Consider the following 23,466-nt stretch of genomic DNA (forward strand, 5'->3'; position numbering starts at 1 on the left):
AGGGAGTGCACTCGGCCACACCGGGTACAAACCTTGTTACGTAGGGGAAGTGGGTGATAAATGTCTATCCACCGAATTCATGTTGATGAGGGTTTCATCGGCCACACCGTGCCCAAGTTAATGTGGGTTTGGATCATGGACACATTTATTCGAAATTTGGATTGAACTCAACAAAAGTTTTTCGATAAGGGTTTTATCGGCCACACCGTCCCCTTGTTGAATGTGTTTTGGGCTATAGATAAATGTTAATGTAATATTATCGACCAAGAGTTCTAAAAGTAGAATCGATTAAAACGTTAATCCACCGAGTTATATTGATGAGGGTTTCATCGGCCACACCGTGCCCAAATTGATATGAATTTGGGTCTTGGAATCATTTATCTAGTTGGGTAGAGGTCACTAGAAAAATGCATAAAACTTGTTTAAATCATACATTTTTACGAGTATTATTAAAACGACAATTGTTTTACTCCTTATATTTTGTTTTGTAGACCACTTCTTTTTCATAACAAATGGCAACATCAACACCAACTCCTAATGCTACACCACTCGCTAGTTCGTCTTGGCTCCGATCCTTTATGGATCGATGTAAACTTGAAAAGAATGGGTCAAATTTCTCCGAATGGGATGCCCAACTCAAATTAGCGGCCGAAGGTGACGACAAGCTTCGTTACCTTACCGAGGCCTCTCCACCCGAACCCTCCACTAGGTCCACCGCGGCCACTAGGGAAGCCTATGAGACTTACCAAATGGAGTCCGCCGCAATGAAAAATGTCTTGATATTTGCGATGGAGGCGGACCTCCAAAGGAGAGCCTTCAAAATGGGCAATGCTAATGAGATTTACTCCAAACTTGTGACCATGTTTTCACAAACTCCGCGGATCGTCCAATATGAGGCGGCGCGGCATTCTTTGATCTCGACTTCAAAGAGGGCCAAAAGGTTAGCCCTCATGTGCTCAAACTCATGGAGCTTGTCGAGACCTTGAAAATTCAAAAGGTTGAGATCCCCAAAGAACTCATCGTAGATAGGATTCTACACTCCTTGTCCAAAGTCAAGGCATATGTGCAATTCGGGTGAATTTTAACATGCAAGACAAGGATGTGTCTCTTGAGGAGTTGCACAAGTTACTTGTGCAAGCCGAGAGGGACATGGGGTTAAATGTGAACCCTCCCAAGGATGTGCTTAACATAAGCACAAAGAGTAAGGGGAAGTTCAAGAAGAATGGGAGAAAGGGCAAGAAGCAAGCTCCCACATTCACCAAAGCTAAGTCTTGTGAAGCTAGCACCTCCAAAGTCAAGAAGGGTCCTCTTGATAAGTGCCATTATTGTAATGGCATGGGTCATTGGAAAAGAAATTGTTCCAAATACCTTGGTGATATCAAAGCTGGAAAGATCACTCAGCGGGTAAATGACTATCTTTCTTTTATGTTTCAAATTCAACTATGGTAATATGATGCAAAGTTGTGATAATGTATCTCCCTTTTATTGTAAATAGGGCCTCCACCAAGCAAAGACAAAGGAAAGGAAAAGCAAGCATGAGAAACCATGGAGAAGCTAAGGATAGCTTTTATGGAGCTTTGTTTTTCATTGTCTTATTTTAAGTAATGTTTTGGATTTTAGAACTTTAAGTTTCCGTGTTCGACATGGAAAAGTATTTTGGATAATGAGTTGTATTTTGGATGATGGTGACTTGGTTTGCAACCCAAGTCACCCGTTTTATCATTTATCCTTTTAATGTTCTAAAATTCATCTTTAAATGCTTGCGTTTTGAAATATAAGATCATTCACTTAAAGTGATCTAATAGATGAGATATAATGACGGGTTTCATTATATGTCCACATGCTTAAGGCATGTGTATGATCATTTATAAAGTGATTTTGAGTCTATGAACTCTCTTAAAGGAATGTCAATCACCAAGAACTCATATGAAATCAATAACAATTAGTCAACCTATGAGGAAGTTCTCCTTATACTTCAACATCATTAATTTGTGTCTCATATGCTATCTTTGAATGATTAGTGTATTTATTCTAAAGATAGAGTGGGAGAAAAATGAGGACACAACACACAAGGCAAGATAAAATTGTGTACTTGTGTAAATGAAGATCTACGCAAGAGAAAATGATTTGAATGAAGGTATATCTATTTACATAGTATGCCGAATAGATGAGATCTATGGTCTCAAGTTAATTCTATATGACTAAAGAGACCAAGTGTAGTTAACATAAGAGTATATTCTCAAGATAACTACACGAGGAGACCAAAAGAAAGTTTTGGAAGAAAATGACTAATGTAAAGTCTCAACAAGTTTTTGACTAAGTTTATGAAACATTTGACCAATAGTTTCAACCTTGAGATTTACTTAAGAGCCTAAATAAATCATAGTAACATACTAGTTATGATCGAGTTGCAAGGATTGATATACCGATATCTTCAATAGCCAAAGTTTTAACCACGTAGATGTCATGCTTAACCTCACTATGAATGGTTAAACCTCCTTCCAAAAGGGTATTTGCGAAGGATGTATTCTAAGTATTGTTTATATTTGAAAATGACATTACTACACATCATTATGACATGAGTGTGTTGGAGATTTAAAATCTCTTTCCGTAAGGTTAAGATGAGACCACTTCAAAATAGGCATTTTGAAAGGATATGATGGGAACATATATGGTTTTATCCTAATAACTTGGCAATGCAATTTATATTACAATTCTTGATAAATTTCGATTGAGAAGTCAATTTCGAAATGTGTAGAATTGAGTGGGAGTTAAGAAAATCTCATGTGAAGACATGGAATTTAGTGGGAGCTATCATCCTTTGAATGTTTACAACTCATCACTCATTAAAGAATGACGAGCTGATACCTTCTTTCATAAAGAAGCTTTTGAGCTTTCAATTCTGGATGAAAATGGACAATGATGGATCCAATTACATCAAGGGATGTTGGATTAGTATTAAGAGATACACATCACATCAACATACACATAGGTTATTCATATGAATGAAAATGGAATTACCATTAGCAGTCATGGTCGTCCATAGAACCCACGAACGGTTGATCTCATGATTATTAGTAACTAATGTTTCCGCCATTAGAATAATCATGTACATGTCCAATTATGAATCATATGAATAAGAGCATGATGATAGGATTGGTGAGCCATAATGGAAACGTCATGTATTCTCAAGAAGAATCCGATGAGCGATTTTGGTGTTTGACGGAATACTCCATTATGTGATAAGAGGTTGCACATATTGTAGAAAACCCGAGCACATATGAGGATTTATGAGAATCCCAATTCTTTCAAGCCTTGAAAGAGAAATGAGAAGTTTTGAAAGATGCTTGGTTGACTAAGAGGTTATTGAAAAATAATCTTTCCTAGTAAAGCTAGGACTTGTGAGAAGTACTAAGCTAATAATCTTGTCAATTGTTACAAGATTCTACAAAACATATACCTAGTGCATTATGTGTGGATGGAGTACTTGATCGGTACAAGTTATGTCATTCATCACAAATTCGTTCGTTATGTGATAGTCAATTAGAAAGTTCTTTCAAGTTAAAGAACCGAAACCAAGGTCGGGAACCTTGATGTGTACTTGGTAGGATTCATGCTATAAGAGAGAACATGAATGCAAAGGAAATTGCAAGTGCAAGAAGTTTGAACACATGGACACATGGGATGTTAAACTTCTATTGCAATCAATAAGTGTTTACACTGACGATATACATCACAAGGTTGTAATATGATATTGAGTACCCGAGTGTGATGTCGACATTTGTCGTTTGAGTTATTATTAACTCACCTTGTACTTTGTTGTATCCAAACGGGTTGTGGAGACAATTGAACCCCGTTAAAGTGAACACGGATTAACATTGTATTTGCCCATAGTCACTTGTATGAGGTGACGTCTCGAAGTGACTAGAGTGTGAGGCGATTGATGGCAAGTTCAAGTGCCATAGAGTCATGTGAGATGACTAGTCGATCACATAGACAGACTGTTAGGAACATTTTGTCGGGCCTTATGACCGCTTATAGAGTTCTGGCAAATTTATATAGCCTGGTCGTGGCGAGAGCTACTATAGTATTCAAATGAGTCGATTCTTTTGACTAAAGACTATTCTCCTAAGATGGCACGATTTGATTAACTTTGATTTGTGTTACTACGACCTTCGTAAATGGGGTCAAATGGGCATATTTTGGGTTATGATGGCTGTGGCTAGTCGAAAGGAATGAGTGCGATAGGAATTGTCCACCCCTAGTCAGGGTTATAACAATATCTCAGGGCCACTCGAGGAGTAATGAACTGGAAATGCGTGGCCACGCTCGGATGGCATCCAGAGTGGATAAATCCGGTCAATCAGTTATTCTCCAGATCGAGGAAACCACTCTCGATATGATCACTTGCAAGTACGACCTGAAAGACACCTTGCATTGAGTGGGAGATAGTAATAGGACAAGAGAATTGGTGACGCACACTTGTCGAGGACAAGTGGGAGATTGTTGGAATATGTGTCCTCCGACAATAATGCGATCACAACTGTTGATCATGATGATCACATGTTTAAGTCTCATTATATAGAATACAATTGGGGAGTAATATTGTTCTTTTGTCAACTGGTCAACATATATCGGTAATGATTGGTCGACTAGAGTTTGACATTCTTTGTCGTGTGACGGTGGTGATCAGTTGACCCCTAGGTCATACCTAAAGGGCAATACTCTTAATTGATTATTTAATTAATCGTATAATGTTGCGAGTTAATTAAATTACTTGAAAATTGACGGACGATTTTGGAAGTAAAATTTACGTATCATATTGAAATGTGATTAAATAAGATACGGTCTGAGTAATTGAATTGTATCATTACTCGGATGAAATAATTGCTTAATGTAACAATTAAATTGAATGAATTGTTATAAATACAATCAGTTGTAATTTATAAATGGTAAAATATTTTGGCACAAGTAATTATAAAATTACTAAGTCGATTTTTGTATGTGACGTATTTTTATTAATACGTTGATTTTTAATATGTTAAAAATACATAACAAATTTATATCACATATGACATGTGACATATTGACAATTGACAAAAATAATATGGAATCCATATTATAAAGTGGGCCGAAAATTAGAGGGTTGTTGAGCTAATTATATGTTGATTGTAATTAGTGGAAGGCATGATGATTGCACTAGTCACTAGCCATGCAAGCCTATTCTTCATTGTGAAGAACAATTTTTCCATGCATTGGCTCCCCTAAAGCTCTCCTCTTACACGGTTTTGGGGAAGAAAAACCATCATTGTTTTTCTATAATTTTTACCTAATAATATACTAAGTGTAGTGTATTATTCATTCATTCAATCCATCATCCAAAATACAATTTTAGAGAGAATAAAAATCCTCCTCTCTTTCTCTCTAAAACCGAAATATTCAAAGTGTTAAAAATATTTTGGTTCAATTTTCTACTTGATTAATATTATACTAGTATTTGTAATATTAATTAAATTAAGAGAAAGCCTTGGGTATTAAGCTTAGGGAGAGATCTTATACTTAGATCTTGTTCATCCATAAGGGAAAGCTCAAGATCAAAAGAGAAAGGTGATCTCTTTTGTGCCCTAATAACCGAAAATCACCAATGTAAGGACATGATTTCTCCTCTATTTTATTATTGTTTGCATGCATAAAATCCGCATTTATTTTTATGACAAATTAATTATGACATATATGAGTATGTTAGTAAGTATATGAATCTACATTTCCTTCAGGAACGAGCAAAGGAAAGAAAAAGGCGTCTACCAGGTATATCAGTCGATCGACTGACATACCCGGTCGATCGACTGAAGTGCGAGTTCTGAAGCTTAAGTCTGTTCATCTCAGTCGATCGACTGACATCACTGGTCGATCGACTGAGATCGCTGCTGATAGTGAGATTTTTTGTCCTTTGATGCCCGACAACTTGAGGGATCATTTGTTTTGGGGTACGACAGTCCCAAAAATATTAGGGAAAGACCCGAGTGCTGATGGGTCAGTTTCGGCTCCGAAGTACGACCCGATGTCGATCAATGGTTCACATTTGAGACGGTCTGAAGAGGGTTCAAGCTTCAACAAGGAGAAAGTAGTGGACTTTCAGCCTAAGTCCACGGATGCCGGCATGCGCGGTTTAGAGGAGAGGGCTAAGCTACTTATTACAGCCCCATACCCGGAAAGACTAGTGCCGACGAAGGAACAGGTATCTTTCAATAAATTTGAAAAAGTTATTCGTAGCTTGAATGTACAAGTGTCTTTCCTTGAGTTAGTTAATCAAGTGCCTGCCTATACTAAATTCATGAAACAACTCTTGTCTAAGAAAAAGTCACTTGAAAATGTGCATACTGTCGCATTAACCAAAGAGTCATGCTCTTATTTGTCTCACACTGCACCCCATAAACTTGAGGACCCGGGTAGTTTTTCTGTTCCTTGTAGCATAGGTACCTTTTCTATTGAGAAGGCGTTATGTGACTTAGGAGCTAGTATAAGCGTCATGCCCTTGAGTCTTGCTAGGAAGCTCAAATTGACTAGGTTCACAAAGGACATGACATGATGACTGAGATGGTCGACCGATCTGCGGTCCACCAATAGGAGTCTTAGAGGACATTCTGTCCAAATAGGGAAGTTTTTCTTCCCCGTCGACTTCGTTGTACTTGACATGCCCGAGGATGCCCATATTCCCATTATTTTGGGTAGGCCATTTTCGCACACCTTTGGTGCGATCATAGATGTCGATGCTGGGAACCTTGACCTTCAAAGTGGGAAAGCATTCTATTGTCTTTGCCCAGCCGGCTAAGAAAAAGGACCCCATGTGGCCTGTGACTTGTAATACGGTTTCTGACAAGAAATCGTACTTTGTGCTTCCTGATAGGCCTATCTCTATTCCTGTTGATTGTAACCCCTCCGCCCCAGACTGGGAGCAAATTGGAGGAAGATTTGTCTATTTCTGATATTGCAGGAGCTGGTTTGGGGAAGGAAGTGCTGCAAGTTGCTCCAACTGTGAAGGAACCGATCATTCAAAGAGGAGGTATTGGTTGCCTTAGCTATGGCACTGATGAGGAAGTTGATGACGAGCCGGTCAAGGCAAGGGAGTCCGACTTGGACTTTGATGAGCAAGAAGAGGTCATTGACTGGGGAGATGATAAAAGTGTTGATCCGTTGAGCCATACGGACGTGGAAGCTAAGAAGGGTGCCACTGAGAAGATAAGCACCGTTGAGGTTACCTCTAGTAACCAGAAGCCGACGAAGTGGGCCATACCGTGGCCGTTTTTGATCAACTACTAGTTGGTAACATGTTTTTATGAACATTTTATTTGCTTTTGTTAAACACTTTTTATCGCTTTTGTGTGCGCGAGACTTCGCACTTTATTTTGCTTGTTTAGGATTTTATACGCTTTAGACTTTACCTTGGGTTTTGCGCAATTTTGGGCGCGTATTATTGTGCATTTGCAGGTTTTTAGACCTCATTAGTTCAAGTAATTGAGCAAATACGAAGAAATATGAAGTACAGCAGTATTTTCAGTCGATCGACTGGGCTATATAGTCGATCGATCGGTCTCAGCGATTTCGGGAGCTACTGTTCCTTTCACCTCGGTCGATCGACTGAGTGATGTGGTCGATCGACCGGCCTGCACTGCTGTACCTGTTTACGACCTCTCTCCTGCTATGTTTGGTCGATTTGCGGAACTAAGGGAGTTTTCTACTCCACTATATCTCCCGTCACTATTTATTTCTTCTATTTTTCCCAATTTTGCACATAATACCGCTTCATCATTGTTTTCTCGATTTATGCGTGGTACTTTGTTTGTCTTTTCAAGTACTTATTAGTAGCACTGCTGGCTACTGAAACCTCCTAGCTCACGCTGGTTTGGGGAGGTTTCCTTTGCTGCGCTTAAAGTCTTGTGAGTTTCTAAGTCTTTACTTCTTGTTTTATTTGTTTAAATTTTGTCGCAAATTCCCGTTTCTCTTTTCTTCATTACATGATTTTGCACAATGGGGACATTGTGCGATTTGGTTTGGGGAAGGGTTTTGCGTCGCATATCATTTGCTTGCATTCACGTTTACATTTTGTTTTGCATTGTTTATTTCATTTCTCATATATACAAAATTCAAAAAAAAAAAAGTTTGAAAAATTTCAACAAAATTAAAAAAAAATGCATGTTTATTTTAGCATATAGGTTGAGTCGGAACGGTAGTATTTCAATGATGACATTGCATTTGCATCTGATTTATGCCTAAGCCTTGCTAATTAACATGTTATTTGTAGAATCATTTGCATAGTCTACGAGTTTTCGTTAATTTATTTGCTTAACTTGAGACTTGACTTAGAATTTTGGCAAACTACATCATATATCTGAGATTTAGAGCCTATAACGGGTGACATCTATGACCGGTTTATTCAGAAATGTGAGTAGTACTCCTTATGAGGCATGTTACATAAATGTGCATAAATATGAACTTAATCTGCTTAATACCTGTATGCATTCGGTTTGTGGTCTGTCGACACATGTGGTAGAGGTTTCCCTTTATTCATTTTACCCATGAACTCCACACTGCCAAAAATATCCTTTTTGTCCTATTTACTACATCATACATTTAGCCTGTCCTTTGTCAAGCTAGTAGTCTATGTTCTTGGGATTGTTACTTCGTTTTTGGTGGCAAATGCTCTTATTGAGATTTAGTTGGGAAGATGAAAGAAAGGAAAGAAAGAAATAGAAACAAAGAGAAGAAAAAAATGATTCGAAAAAAAAGAGAGTTCTGTACTGTTCATTGCAGTCGATCGACTGCCCATTATGGTCGATCGACTGGAGTTCGAAAGAAAAAGAAAGAATCGATTCGCATGATTCAAACCTTTATCTTATGGCGATTTTTGCTCCCATGTATTATTTATATCTTATGGGGAGTTAGTTGATTACTTTCATACTGGAGACTGTGAGATTTGTGCTTGCTACAGCACCTTTTCATTTGATTTTGAGCAAGAAGTTGGATGTTGCCATATGGTTCCGTTTGGGTACTAGCTTGATCACCTGTACCTCCAATTTTCCATATATGTTTTGCCTCTTCTTACCCATACCTCACATATCCCATATATACCTCGGCATGTGTCATGGTCATCTGATTGGTTGGAATGCATATGTACGGTTGTAGAGATTACTTTCATATTAGATTGCAGACATGTTCTTATAGGTCGTAGTTAGGTGAGTGTCACTACAAAATGAATTATTTCTATCTTTACATTATTCACCTGTGCTTATTTGAGTGATATGAGCGACCCGTGAGAGTCCGATTTGATAAGTCTCTATAGTTGACGGTTCGGCAGTTTCTAACGACTTCATAACTCGTTTGCCTGATTCGCATTACTAATTGATTGTTGGTTGTTGCATTAAAATGGTTTAGGGTTTACATGTTGTAATTCGCTCTGAGATTGAACTCGTTCCATTAGGTTTTAGGATCGAGTCTAGTTCTTGCTTGGGGACAAGCAAGGGTTTGGTTTGGGGAAGTTTGATGCGTGTCATTTATATGATGTTTTACATCCCATTTTACACGCTTTTCAGAGCTCATTCATGTAGTTTATGCTACATTTCTCCCTATTTCCGTCTACTTCCGTATTTTTGTACATTATTGCAGAAATGTGAAGAATCCAGCGGAAATCGAGCTAAATCCATCCCCGAGAATCCTGCATTGCATTTGACGTGAAGTATTCGCTTAAGGAACGAGCTTGGTGCGCAATCCAAGGCCCAAAAGACAAATCCACGTGATTATAGAAGTCAAGTAGCAGCTAAAGCAGTCGATCGACCATTACCTTCAGTCGATCGACCAACCATCGGGTTCCAGAGGCAACTGTACACTGCTATTCGGTCGATCGACCGGTCACTTCAGTCGATCGACCAAGACGCTATTCCAGACGAGAATTAAAAGATCGAGATTTATCAATCCCATGAGTTATTAGGTTTAGGAATTATGTTACGTATACTTTCTATATAACGTAACCTAGTTCGACAGATACAAGGATCCAGTTTTTATCAAGTTTTACATAAAGTTTTACATACAGTTCTTTAGAAATAATTAGGGTTCAAGATTACTTTCGGTATTGAATACAATTCGCTTTGTCATTCGGCTTTGTTCTTTTCCTTCGCAATTCACACGGTACTCTCTGGTTTTATTCTGTTATTTTATTTTCATTCATAGTTGTCGAATTGCTAGATCAGTTCCCAAGCCGAATTGCCATCTTTTGTTAATTGTTTAATTTACCGTTTTAAGCATGAATTCCGTAGTTTTAATCCTTAATATTATTGTTGCCTTTAATTTCAGTATGAGTAGCTAATTTATTCGTGCTAGGATGTAGGGGAATTATAGTGTAGGCGGCAATATAATGAACACGGCCTGATTCGCGTGTTGGTCGATCGACCGCCATGCCTGGTCGATCGACTGACCACGTGAGGTTTTATTTTCGTTTTAATTTTTTTAATTCTTTATTCGACGAATCGAGTGCACACGACTAGTTGAATGTTTAGGATATGACTGACCCATTAGATCGAGAGATAGGGACAGTTGTTAGATCACCAATTAAAATGACTAAACTATGCTAAGATCGAAAGATAGGTAAAGTTTAGACCGTTAGTCACTTTTCAGGACGAAAGTTAGTATTAGTGATATTAGGGACCTATAGCGAGATCGAAAGATGCTATTTGTTAAGAGTGGACCGAGAGGACCTCTTTATTTCCTGCCTCATGTGTTTGATTTAGACTGTTTAGTATCTTGCCTTGAAACTATAGTGAACCGACCATCCTAGTACCCCTTCTTTTATCTGTTTTATCCGTTTATTTAGTTTATTGTCTTTTATTGCTATTAGTATAGACCAAATCAATTCAACCCCCAATTTCGTTACCTTAGACTAAATTAGACAATTAGAAATTACATTCGCCTCCTTGTGGTTCGACCCTGTTACCACTAGCCTAGGTTAGTTTTAATAGGAGATTATAAATTTTATTTTTGGTACTCACAACTAGAGGTGGCAATTATTAACACGACCCGAAAACACGACACGAACCCGACACGAAGTTAGCGGGTTAGGGTTAAGACATTGTGACCCATTTAAGTAATTGGGTTGACACGGACACGACACGAAACTTAAATGGGTCGGGTTAGGGTTGAGCTCTTTGACACGAACCCGACACGAATAACCCACTTATTTAAAAGTGTTATGATATATTTGGGTTGAATCAATAATCCACCCAAACAACTTAAAAATAAGTATTTTCATTCCTCATTTGTGGGATAATAGGCTTATAAAGCTTACTTTATTTTATTAGTTTATTGGGTTAGACGGGTTAAGTGGGTTAAAAATGACCCGCTAAAAGATAATTGGGTTAAATATGACCTGCTAAAAGATAAATGGGTTAAACAAGTCGGGTTGGGTTATAGAAAAACTAAATGGGTTGGGTTAGGGTTGAGACAAATGACCCGTTTATATAATTGGGTCGGGTTAGGGTTGGGGTAGTAATGACCCGTTTAAAGTTGACACGAACACGAACACGACACGACCTGATCTGTTTGCCAGGTCTACTCACAACGACGGGTATCACAGGAACCGCGGCAGCCTCACGAAGAGGCGCAGCAGGTACTGCGTCCTTTCTCGACGGTTGTCCTCTGATAATCCGTAAAAAGGGTTTTAAACAAAGGGTTTTAGAAATCGGTTTTAATTGTATTTTTGACATAAATCTTACAACATTATTACAAAAGATAAATAACAATAAACAAAAGAGAGATTTACACCCTCAGACTTACATGTTTGACGAAACGAGATGAACTAAGTTTATGATTAGTGATGCTCGACTCGAATGTAACGAAAGTGCCCTCGTAAGAGGAAAACGATTAAGATTGATTAAAGTTGATTATGGTGGAGTTGGTCAAATTGGTCAGTCGTGCAAAACGAGGCTGGTACTCAGAAGGATCCGAGCTTACGTGGTCGAATGTTCAAGCACGTAGGCGCCAAAAAGTAAGAACGTGGTCTAGAATACAAAGGGAGAAGAGAAGGGCGGACACTCGCGTGAGAAATATGTGAGACCGAAGGTCTCTATTTATACTAATCACACGGAGGAAGTAGGGTTTTTTGGAGAAACTTTGGAAGTGAATCTCGAAAAGATATGAAAAGATACGAAAAATACGCAGAAAAGGACTTGGGAAGAGGCGCAGCAGGCACTGCGTCTCTTGGAAGAGGCGCAGCACTTGCTGCGTCTATTCCCAAGTGGTTTCCTCCTGCGGAAGAAAGATTTCCGTGTTCAGTTTATGTAATAACGGAATAATTTGGTTTTCCTTAATATTTTGTGTGAATATTTCGGGAAATTGTTTACCAAAGATTAAAAGATTTATAAAATATGGAATAGAAATATCCGGAACATTCCAGAACATTCCGACTCGGCATTTTAATGGTTGTCAGAAGATGAAGACGGTTTTAGGCCCGGACTCCAAATGTACTCTAATTACTGCCAAAACGACAGTATCGCACGTAGATGACATTTAAGAGGTAGACATAAATTTTTGAACGATCACTTGACGATAAACTTACGAACTGTCATAAATCGTTCCGCGTACCAAACATGCGACTCAATCATCACCGGGTGGTTTGCGGGATGTGCAGAAATGAGGTATCTACAGAGCCCCCACTTTGACTGAGGCTTGGACAAGGCGAAAGTCAAAGTATAGCCATCAGGTCAATCGAAGATTACAACCTGACGACTATGGCGACGCGAGGCGGCTCAAGGGGTCTGAGCCAAGGACTTGTCGTCGGGAACATTTTAGAGTCTGGCAACTATCGGGGAGGGTCGTTTAAAGTTCATTAGACTACGTAAGGAGGCTCGCCAGCCATAAGAAGAGACCATACCTGAAATTCTTTGAAACTCCAGGGAAAACAAAACGCGATATTGGGAGAAGACAGCAGGACACAGTCTGGAACTGTTGGGAGAAATCTGCTTGTGTTCAGTTTCAAACAAGTTTCGGAAGTATTTGGGGTCGATGTTGATCTCCATGTCTCGAGAGGAAAGTGACTGTCGATCGTGAACTCTCGCTGGGGAACATAATCGGGAACTGATTTCCATGTCTCGAGAGGGAAAGTCTGTCCGTGTACTCTCGCTGGGGGAACATAATCGGGAATTGATCTCCATGTCTCGAGAGGGAAAGTCTATCCGTGTCATCTCGCTGAGGGAATAGAATAAAGGCGTGTCGAAACACCTGTCAAAGAGGGAACGCTCGTTGTGACAAGCTAGGTCTTGGGTAAAAATAAGGCGATAACTTGCTGTTGGCTAGGAAGATGTGGATCCAGGCGAAGAACATACGTCAAACGGACCAAATATGTGATGTAGCATCAAGGAAGAGGCGCACCAAAGATGGGCCTACAAAAATAACGAACTCATAACGAATTTTTGAAAACTCGTATGAAGGGAGGCTGAGGAAGAGGCGCAGCAAGAGATGTGTCCCTTGGAAGAGGCGCAACACCTGCTGTGTCTTTTCCTGGGCGTATCTTTCCTACGTAAAAACCCGATGAAACAGGGGTTTCATTTCATTATTTCGAAACATAAAATCTCAATTACTCTCTCAAATTCCAACCATTTCCGTTAAAATTTGATCCAAAAGCTTGCATTTGCCATGACTAATCGAGTTATGTGTATCAATCTTGCATTTATCTTCCGTGTTTGATCGAATGGGATCGACAAAATTAGGGTTTTCGACCCTAATTAGTCGAAAATTTGGGGCTTTTCCTCCAAACGACTTTGCCTTGCCAAATTGACTTTGTAAATGGCCAACTGGTAGTATAAGGATCATAACCATGTATTTGTTTCGAATTTTTGTTGAGTTTTGAGCATTTGAGTGAAATTGAGACGGTTTCACATCTAACCCTAAATTGCTTCGAAAATAGCCTTAGGATTGCCCATTTGCGACGAAACTTGATATTTGGGATCCTTGTATGATGGGTAAACTTCCTACCATCTCGGAATTTTGGTTTGTGACGGCTTTTTCAGGACACTTTTCTAGGGCATAATCGTCGTTATAACGAAATGCTATCGAAATTCCGACTCGAACCCATGACTAGGCTTCAACTTAGGCTTGACTTGACCCAAATTACCACATGAGTAGACGGGTTGGTGGAAAAATTGCCAAAGATGGCGAGAAAAGAGCGATTTCGGAGCTCCGAAAACTCGAAAAATCCCTTAATCAAGGCTTGTCGTCACTTGACGCAGCCTAAATTCCCTTTGATCTTGCAGGTGATGAGGCTTGTACGTCTGGGAGGGCTCCCATGGACATAGACACTGCTGTTGACCCTTCTTAGGTGCTTGAGGAGGCGTTGGAGGAGGCTTTCACCGCTGCGGTGATGGCTGCTGAGGACGAGGTCCTAGAGGAGGAGGCTGCTGAGGAGGAGGAGGCCCTGAGACGGGCCAATGTTGGACGAGGTGGTTGCCAGCTGAGGGGAGCACCTGCGTGGGCTGAGGCCTGGGATAGTAGGCACCTGCTCTGGGTTGCGGAGGGTCACCTGTCCTACAGGACGGTGAAGAGCTTGGTAAATAGGATTCATCACTCTTCATTCATCCTTAGGCCCAGATAAGAATTAAGACCGTTATTGACGGGACGATTGGTCGAATGGGTTGGGTTGGGCCTAGGAAGGCCGAATGAAACGATCTAGGAAGACCGAGTTATGAAAACCGACAATTGTCTTGTACAAACTATTCCCTAACCTTGTTCAAGTTTCACCCTTTTGGCTACATGTAAGTGTATTATTCCCCAGCAGAGTCGCCAAACTGTGGACAATGGGCCACGGGGCGCTTGGGAAACAAGCGTTTGCATTTGTGAAGTCGCCACCAATTTATTATGGGAAATTTGAAACCGTTCGAATATCTCGTGTCATGTCAAGACACAAAGTAGTGACATGAACACCAAGAACTCGTTACCCTTAGCATTCTATGTCTAGAATGACTCTCGTGGATGCCAATGAACACGGATGTTCCCAGAGATATGGAGTAAGGGGTGAGGGTACGTATTAGGAAGCTCTTTTGATCGAACACCTAATCCCGCCCGCCTCGATAGCGGCCTCTACTAATGATTAGGGAAATCGTTTATACTCGATATATTGTCGATTATATGCATGCAATGCAACATCCAACGTTTTAATTCTAACATGTGAGAATTAATACTAAGTCGGTAGACAATTAATTTAGCATACAATTAGGTCGAATCGGGATTTAACTTCAATCACATGTGAAAGCATACAAGCAATACAAAATACAATGATAAATACAATAAAGGAAATTACAATAATGAAAATTACAATAATTACATCGGGTTTATTGATTTATGTCGAAAATACATCTAAAACGGACAATTTGGAAAAGAAAGAATAAACAAATTAACGAACAGATTAGGGTGATAATACGAATAATAGTTAATTAAATACGTAAGCTAAACTAGGTCAAGGCAGCACGGGAGTTCAGAAATAGAAGTCAGCCAGGAACAGGCGCAACAGAGCTTAAAATTATCATGTTTAAATTATGAATTACAGGTTAAAATTATCATGCTTAAATTGTCGTGTTAATGAAACAATGAACATTCGAAAACAAAGTGAAAAATAAAAGGACGAACAAAAGACGAAGGAAGAAGAAAGGAAGCGAGAATCGGCGGCCCTCACGAAGAGGCGCAGCAGTGCTGCGCCCTTCAAGAGGCGCAGCGATTCTTTGCGTCCTTTCTCGACGGTTGTCCTCTGATAATCCGTAAAAAGGGTTTTAAACAAAGGGTTTTAGAAATTGGTTTTAATTGTATTTTCGACATAAATCTTACAACATGATTACAAAAGATAAATAACAATAAACAAAAGAGAGATTTACACCCTCAGACTTACATGTTTGACGAAACGAGATGAACTAAGTTTATGATTAGTGATGCTCGACTCGAATGTAACGAAAGTGCCCTCGTAAGAGGAAAACGATTAAGATTGATTAAAGTTGATTATGGTGGAGTTGGTCAAATTGGCCAGTCATGCAAAACGAGGCTGGTACTCAGAAGGATCCGAGCTTACGTGGTCGAATGTTCAAGCACGTAGGCGCCAAAAAGTAAGAACGTGGTCTAGAATACAAAGGGAGAAGAGAAGGGCGGACACTCGCGTGAGAAATATGTGAGACCGAAGGTCTCTATTTATACTAATCACACGGAGGAAGTAGGGTTTTTCGGAGAAACTTTGGAAGTGACTCTCGAAAAGATATGAAAAGATACGAAAAATACGCAGAAAAGGACTTAGGAAGAGGCGCAGCAGGCACTGCGTCTCTTGGAAGAGGCGCAACACTTGTTGCGTCTATTCCCAAGTGGTTTCCTCCTGCAGAAGAAAGATTTCCATGTTCAGTTTATAGAATAACGGAATAATTTGGTTTTCCTTAATATTTTGTGTGAATATTTCGGGAAATTGTTTACCAAAGATTAAAAGATTTATAAGATATGGAATAGAAATATCCGGAACATTCCAGAACATTCCGACTCGGCATTTTAATGGTTGTCAGAAAATGAAGACGGTTTTAGGCCCGGACTCCAAATGTACTCTAATTACTGCCAAAACGACCGTATCGGCACGTAGATGACATTTAAGAGGTAGACATAAATGTTTGAACGATCACTTGACGGTAAACTTACGAACCGTCATAAATCGTTCCGCGTACCAAACATGTGGCCCAATCATCACCGGGTGGTTTGCGGGAGGTGCAGAAATGAGGTATCTACACAATGTCGGGCCTAGTTAGAGATAGATATTGTAGGCTGCCAACTATGGCGCGATAGGTGGATTGGTCGTGAATGGGTAGGTGATCTTTGCGGGTTAGTGGTGGGGAAGTGGCGATGGGTGTTGTATTTGGCTTGGCGTCAATCATGTGATATTTGGTGAGGAGATCGTGAATGTATTTAGATTGGTTGAGATGGAGACCGAGTTCATTTGGTATAACTTCGATGCCCAAAAAGTATGATAGTGGTCCAAGATCTTTTAGAGAAAATCGTGTAGATAATGCTGTAATAAATGTTTGTAAATGTGTTGGATTTGGTCCCGTGATGATGATATCATCAACGTAAACTAGCATATAAATGCAAGTGGTTTTGTTTTGTAAAATAAATAAAGATGAATCAGAAATAGATTGTTTGAAACCTTGAGTAATGAGATGGGTTTTTAATTCGGTGTACCAAGCTCGCGGAGCTTGTTTTAATCCATAGATTGCTTTATTGAGTTTACAAACGTAGTCAGGTTTTGTTTGATCAACAAAGCCAGGGGGTTGAACCATGAACACATTGTCAGTCAATTTGCCTTGAAGGAAGGCATTATTGACATCTAGTTGACGAAGAGGCCATGATTGCGTAACAGCTAGAGATAAAATAAGACGAACAGTAGTCGGTTTTATAACGGGACTAAACGTCTCGGTATAATCAATACCCGGGCGTTGATGGAAACTTTTCGCCACAAGTCGAGCTTTGTGTTGTTATAGGGTACCATCTGGGTTATATTTATTGCGAAATATCCATTTGCAGCCAATGACATTATGCGATGTAGAGCGTGGAACGAGGGTCCATGTGTGATTTCGCTCAAGAGCGTGGTATTCATCGTTCATTGCATTGCGCCATTGGGGAAGTATGAGGGCTTGTTTGACGGTGTTAGGTAGATTGTCGGGAGATTGGTTGAGTGTAGCAACTTTAGCGTATTTTGGGTTGGGTTTGCGAATGTTGTTGGCGAGGCGGGTAGTTACAATTTTGGGAGGTAGTGAATCAGCGGTCTTGGATGGAGGGCGGGTTTGAGTGATCTGGTCATGATTTATGACAGTGTCAACGGAGGGTGATGAGGTAGCTGTGGTAGAAGGATGTGGCTCCGAGGTGGAAGGGGTGTTGTTCGGAGCTTGTTGGGTGGTGTTGCGACGAGAGTAGACAGTAGTGATGGACGGTTTTGTAGGAGGAGCGGATGGGGCCGAGGAGGTTGGCGCGGAAGAGGTGGTGGGAGAGAGAATAGGTATGGAAAGGGTGCACGAATCATCTGGATCGGTGTGAGATAAGGACGGTGGTACTGATTTTCGAAAGGGGTACTCATCATCAATAAACTTTACATGTCTTGAGGTATAAATGCGATTGGTTTTTGGGTCAAGACAGTGGTATGCACTTTGAGTGTTTGAATAGCCCACGAAAATGCAAGAAGTAGAGCGATCTTCTAATTTGTGTTTGGTATATGGTCGTAGCCAGGGGTAACAAAGACATCCAAAATTATGGAGTTTTGTATAATCGGGTTGCTGATTATGTATTAGGGAATATGGTGATTTTCCATTTAGAGTTTTGGTAGGGAGTCGATTTATAAGATAAGTTGCGGTACTGAATGCAAATGGCTAATAAGTGGTTGGAAGGCCGGCGTGATTCAGTCGGGCTAGGCCCGTTTCCACAATGTGACGGTGACGCCGTTCGACATAACCATTGTGTTCCGGGGTATGAGGTGGTGATGTAGAGTGGGAGATTCCGTCATCTAAAAGTGTTTAATTTAATTTAATATATTCACCTCCATTATCGGAAAAAAAATGTCGGATGGGTTTACGGAAATATTTTTCCACTAATGCTTTAAATTGAATAAATATTGTTGTGGTGTCGAATTTGCGTTTTAGCGGATATAACCAAATGTATTTACTAAAATGGTCGACGAATATAACATAGTACTTGTAGTGATCTCGAGATAGGACCGGGCTGGTCCATAAATCGGAGAACATGAGGTCAAGGGGTGCGTCTGACTTTAATGAAGAAATAGAGAAGGGTAGCTTTTTGCTTTTAGCAACACAACAAGAATCGCAGTGTTTATAATCCAATATAGACGAAGATAAACTTTTATTAATAATTTTAATTACATCATAAGATGGATGACCTAACTTATGATGCCAAGATAACGAGTCGGTTCCTTTGACAGCGGTGTGGGCAATAGGTTGTTGAGGACACCACTCGTAGATCCCGTACTTAACTCGGCCCTGGAGTAGGTTCCTCCCCGATGAGATTTCCTTTAAACAAAACGAGTCAGGTGAGAAGGTGATAAACGCATGATTATCTTTGCACAACTGAGAAATAGACAATATATTCCTTGAAATGGTTGGAACGTGCAATACATTAGTAAATTGAAGAGAATGAAGTGTAAACGAAAATATGTTTTCAATCGGGAGAGCAGATCCGTCCCCAATTATGAGATCATCCATGCCGGTATAGGGGGAATGAAAAGCAAGGGTGTCCAGATCGTGGGTGATATGATTGGTGGCGCCTTTGTCAAGCAAGAAGTTTGGGTTTGTGGTGGTGCGCCGTATGTGGCGGAGTGGGCTTGGGGTTATTGCTGGTGTTGGCGATTGGAGGGTGGTGCCGGAAAAACGATGGTGGGGAACAGTTTCCGGAATAGGGGGCAATCGGCGATGACGTGGCCAACCTGGCGGCACCACTGACATCGCCCTTTTAAGGGTCGGGGATTAGGGTTGGTGGTGGAGTGGTTTTGAGCGGTGGTTTGCTGGTAAGCAGGGTTAGGCTGATTGCGTTGATAGCCGCGGTGGCTGTACTGGTTGTTCTGGCGATATGCCGGGTTCGCAGATGGAGTAAAATGGTTTTGATTGGTGGAGGTGTCATGCTTCAGGAGGAGTTCATGATTTAACTGTTGTTCATGAAGATTTTCGAAAGCAATTGGTGTATCACGACCCCTAACGGTGGTGATAACAGATTTATAGGTTTCATAGTTAAGGCCTTTGAGGACCCTATCTATAATGTCCTCGGGATCGAGGATTTTGCCCATGAGGGCGAGTTGATCGATACAAACTTTTATCGAGTTCATGTAATCAGTGATGGTTTGATCCGTTGTTTTTACAATGGATTCGAATCGGTTTTTGAGTTGCATTATATGTGCCCTTGATGGGTTAGCATAGGTGTGAGCAAGGATATCCCATGCTTCCTTGGCGGTTTTGGCGCGGACTATTAGTGGTTGTAAGGCAGCCGTAAGCGTGCCCATTAGTGCGCCAAGAATTAATCCATCTTGTTTGAGCCAAGTCAAATAAGACGGGTTTGGGTTTTCTTTCTGGTCGGTGCCAGTCACAGTTGGGTTTGGTGGGTTATCGGTTCCATCAACAAAACCGAGAAGACTGTAACCGAAGAGGATGTGCATAAGTTGAAATCGCCAAGCAGTATAGTTTGATGAATTCAATTTCACACAAGATGAAGGTTTAGGGAAGTGAGTGGTTTTGAATTTTCGTGGGGATTAGGAACCACGGTTTCAGAGATGGTGTTGGGGTTAGATGACATGTTGATGGTGTGAGGAGAAGAAGAAGAAGATTGGCGTTTGAAGGTGGTGCGGCGAGGTCTGAGAGGGTTTGCAGATCGATGACCCTTAGATACCATGTAAGAATAAGGTTTGTGTGTTAATTTACTTAATTATAATTGATGAATGAATTACATATATATAGAGGATTTACAATGTTAATAATAGTAAGAATAATAGCTATAATTACAATGATATACAAACATATTCTTCCTATATTTACAATATGGACATGATCAAGTTTCCTTGATTTTAGGAGGTTATTGAGAGGAAGATTGTTGATTTGTTTTTTTTTTTTTTTTTTTGGTAAAATGTGAGTGTATTATATATATATAAAAAAGAGTTTCAAATACAAAATATGGCCTAAACCTTTCCAATGGTTAAAGAAAATTCAAGCGCCCTAGCCAATCTAACTCTTGTGTATTCAACTTCCTCTTATCCCGTTCTTTTATCCTCCTCTTCATATCATCATTGATCAACAATGCGGTACGACTAGGCCTCAAGACCAGCTGCTCTATACGACTCTTGTTTCTCTGCTGCCACACATGATACATGGCACTCAACACCATAGCATTCTTTACCTTCCTCTGCGTTTTCATGCCAGTGTTATGAATGCACCAGTGCAGGACATCAGAATCAGGAAGTTTTAAGCCAGAAATTTTCATCAGTTCTTGTATTACCCGTCTGCTAAAGGCACATTCAAAAAATAAATGTTCCTGTGTCTCTTCTGCCTGCCCACATAAGAAACACATTCCATCCACATTCATCCCAAATCCTTTCAGTCTACTATTAGTATGCAGGGATTTGTGAGCTATAAGCCATCCCATGAACCTGTGTTTAGGTAGATTCCAACTGTCCCAAATTGCATTATGCCAGTCTACCTTAGTCCTTGCTCCTCTAAGCCATTCATAGCAACCAGCAGGAGTGTAACCGATGTATCTTTCGCTGTCATACCCCCGATCGTAGCCATTGACAATCACCTGCTTCACCTTGCAAATCCTCCTCCACACCCAGCTGGAGTTGCTAGTAGCTGTGTACTCCTGCCAGGAACTCCCCTTTAAATAATTTGCATTCACCCATTGGACCCATAACGACTCCTTCTTAGTTTCAATCCAATCCACAAGTCTACCAACCATAGCAATATTCCACAATTCCTGATTCTTTAGCCCCAATCCCCCTTCCTGCTTTGGCCTACATATAGTATCCCAGGCTACTAAAGGACTTTGTCTATACTCAGCACTGACATCCCATAAAAAATTCCTGCATGTAGCTTCTATTCTTTGTATGACTCCTTTAGGGAGAACAAACAAAGAAGCCCAATAGGAGTGTAAAGAATTCAAGACATGCTGAACCAAAGTGAGCCTACCTGCATAGGAGAACTTCCTGGCACCATAACTATGTATTCTGTTGAAAATTTTATCCACCAAGCACTCACAGTCCTTCTTCTTTAATCTCGTAGTCTGGATAGGCATACCTAGATACCTGAATGGTAGCTTGCCTTCTTTAAACCCAGACACACTCAGGAAATCACATTTGAGCTTTTCATTCACTCCATTAAAGTAAGCATTAGACTTACTAGCACTCACTTTAAGTCCAGAAGTTTTTGAGAAGGTTGAGAAAGATTTCAGAAGGAGCATCATAGACACAGCATCCCCATTACTGAACATCAAAACATCATCTGCAAACATAAGATTTGTAATCTTCAACTCTTTGCATAAGGGGTGATACTTGAACTGGTATTTAGACGCAGCATACTTCAGCATTCGAGTCAAATAATCCATACATAGGGTAAACAACAAGGGGGACAGTGGGTCTCCTTGCCTTAAACCCCTCTTAGCTGGGAAGTACCCAAAACTCTCTCCATTCAGTGCCAAGGAGAAGGTAGGAGTAGTGATACATTGCAAAATTCTCTCTTTAAAACCAGCAGGAAAGTCTAGTAGATCCATCAACTGCTCAACAAAGCTCCACTCCACTGTATCGTATGCCTTCTGTAAATCAATTTTTAGCATACATCTAGGAGACACAGAAGGCCTCTCATAGAGTCTAATGAGATCCTGGCAAATTAAAATGTTTTCCTGAATGCTCTTATCTTGAATAAACGTGCCCTGATTCATGTGTACTATTTCAGGCAGCACAGATGCTAGTCTTGCACAAAGCAACTTTGAAATGACCTTGTAGACTACATTACAGCATGCAATAGGACGAAACTGAGTTACATCCTTAGGTTTCTCACATTTAGGAATGAGTGTCAAGGTTGTTGCATTAAACTGTTTCAAGAGTCTCCCATTCAAGAAAAAGTCTTTGACTGCAACTACTACCTCTTTGCCAATCTCTCCCCAAGCATCTCTAAAGAAACCGCTTGTGTATCCATCAGGGCCAGGGGCCTTGATGTCAGGGATGCTAAACATTGCTTCTTTGATCTCCTCTCCTGTAACTGGCCTAAGAAGCTGAGCTTGATGTTCCCTTGTGCACTTCTTCCCCTGAGCAATGACACGTTTATGGACAGGTTTAGTAGTCTGGTTTGTTCCCAGCAGATGCTCATAAAATTCCAGAAAGGCAGCCTGGACCTGATCACTAGTGTCACAAACTTTCCCACTCATATTCTCAATCACAAAAATCTTATTCCTGTTTCTCCTCTTCTTAATGATGCTATGGAAGTATGCTGAGTTTGTGTCACCCTCCTTAATCCACTCACTCTTTGCTTTCTGGAGCAAGAAACTATCCCTAGCACATTGCAACTCCTTAAACTTCAATCTGGCTTCATATTCCTGGTTTATAAGACTCAAGTCTGAGGGATCAACTCCCAATTGAATCTGCATCTCCTCAACTTGTTGCTCTAAAATGCCAGTACTCTTCTCAACATCACTAAAACTCTCCCTATTCGGTTTCTTTAACCCTGGCTTAAGATTTTTAAGGTTTTTTGCTAATTTAAAGAGAGGGGTACCATCAATATCAAACTTCCAATGCTCTCTCAGAAGGGGTAAGAACGCTTTAGACTTGCCCCACATATTGAAATATTTGAAACTCCTAGTCCCTTGCACCACCTTGTTGCTCCTGACAATACATGGAGTGTGATCCATCATCCCCTCAGGCAAGAATTG

Source organism: Silene latifolia, chromosome X (assembly GCF_048544455.1).
Source record: "Silene latifolia isolate original U9 population chromosome X, ASM4854445v1, whole genome shotgun sequence".
In the NCBI taxonomy this organism is placed as follows: Eukaryota; Viridiplantae; Streptophyta; class Magnoliopsida; order Caryophyllales; family Caryophyllaceae; genus Silene; species Silene latifolia.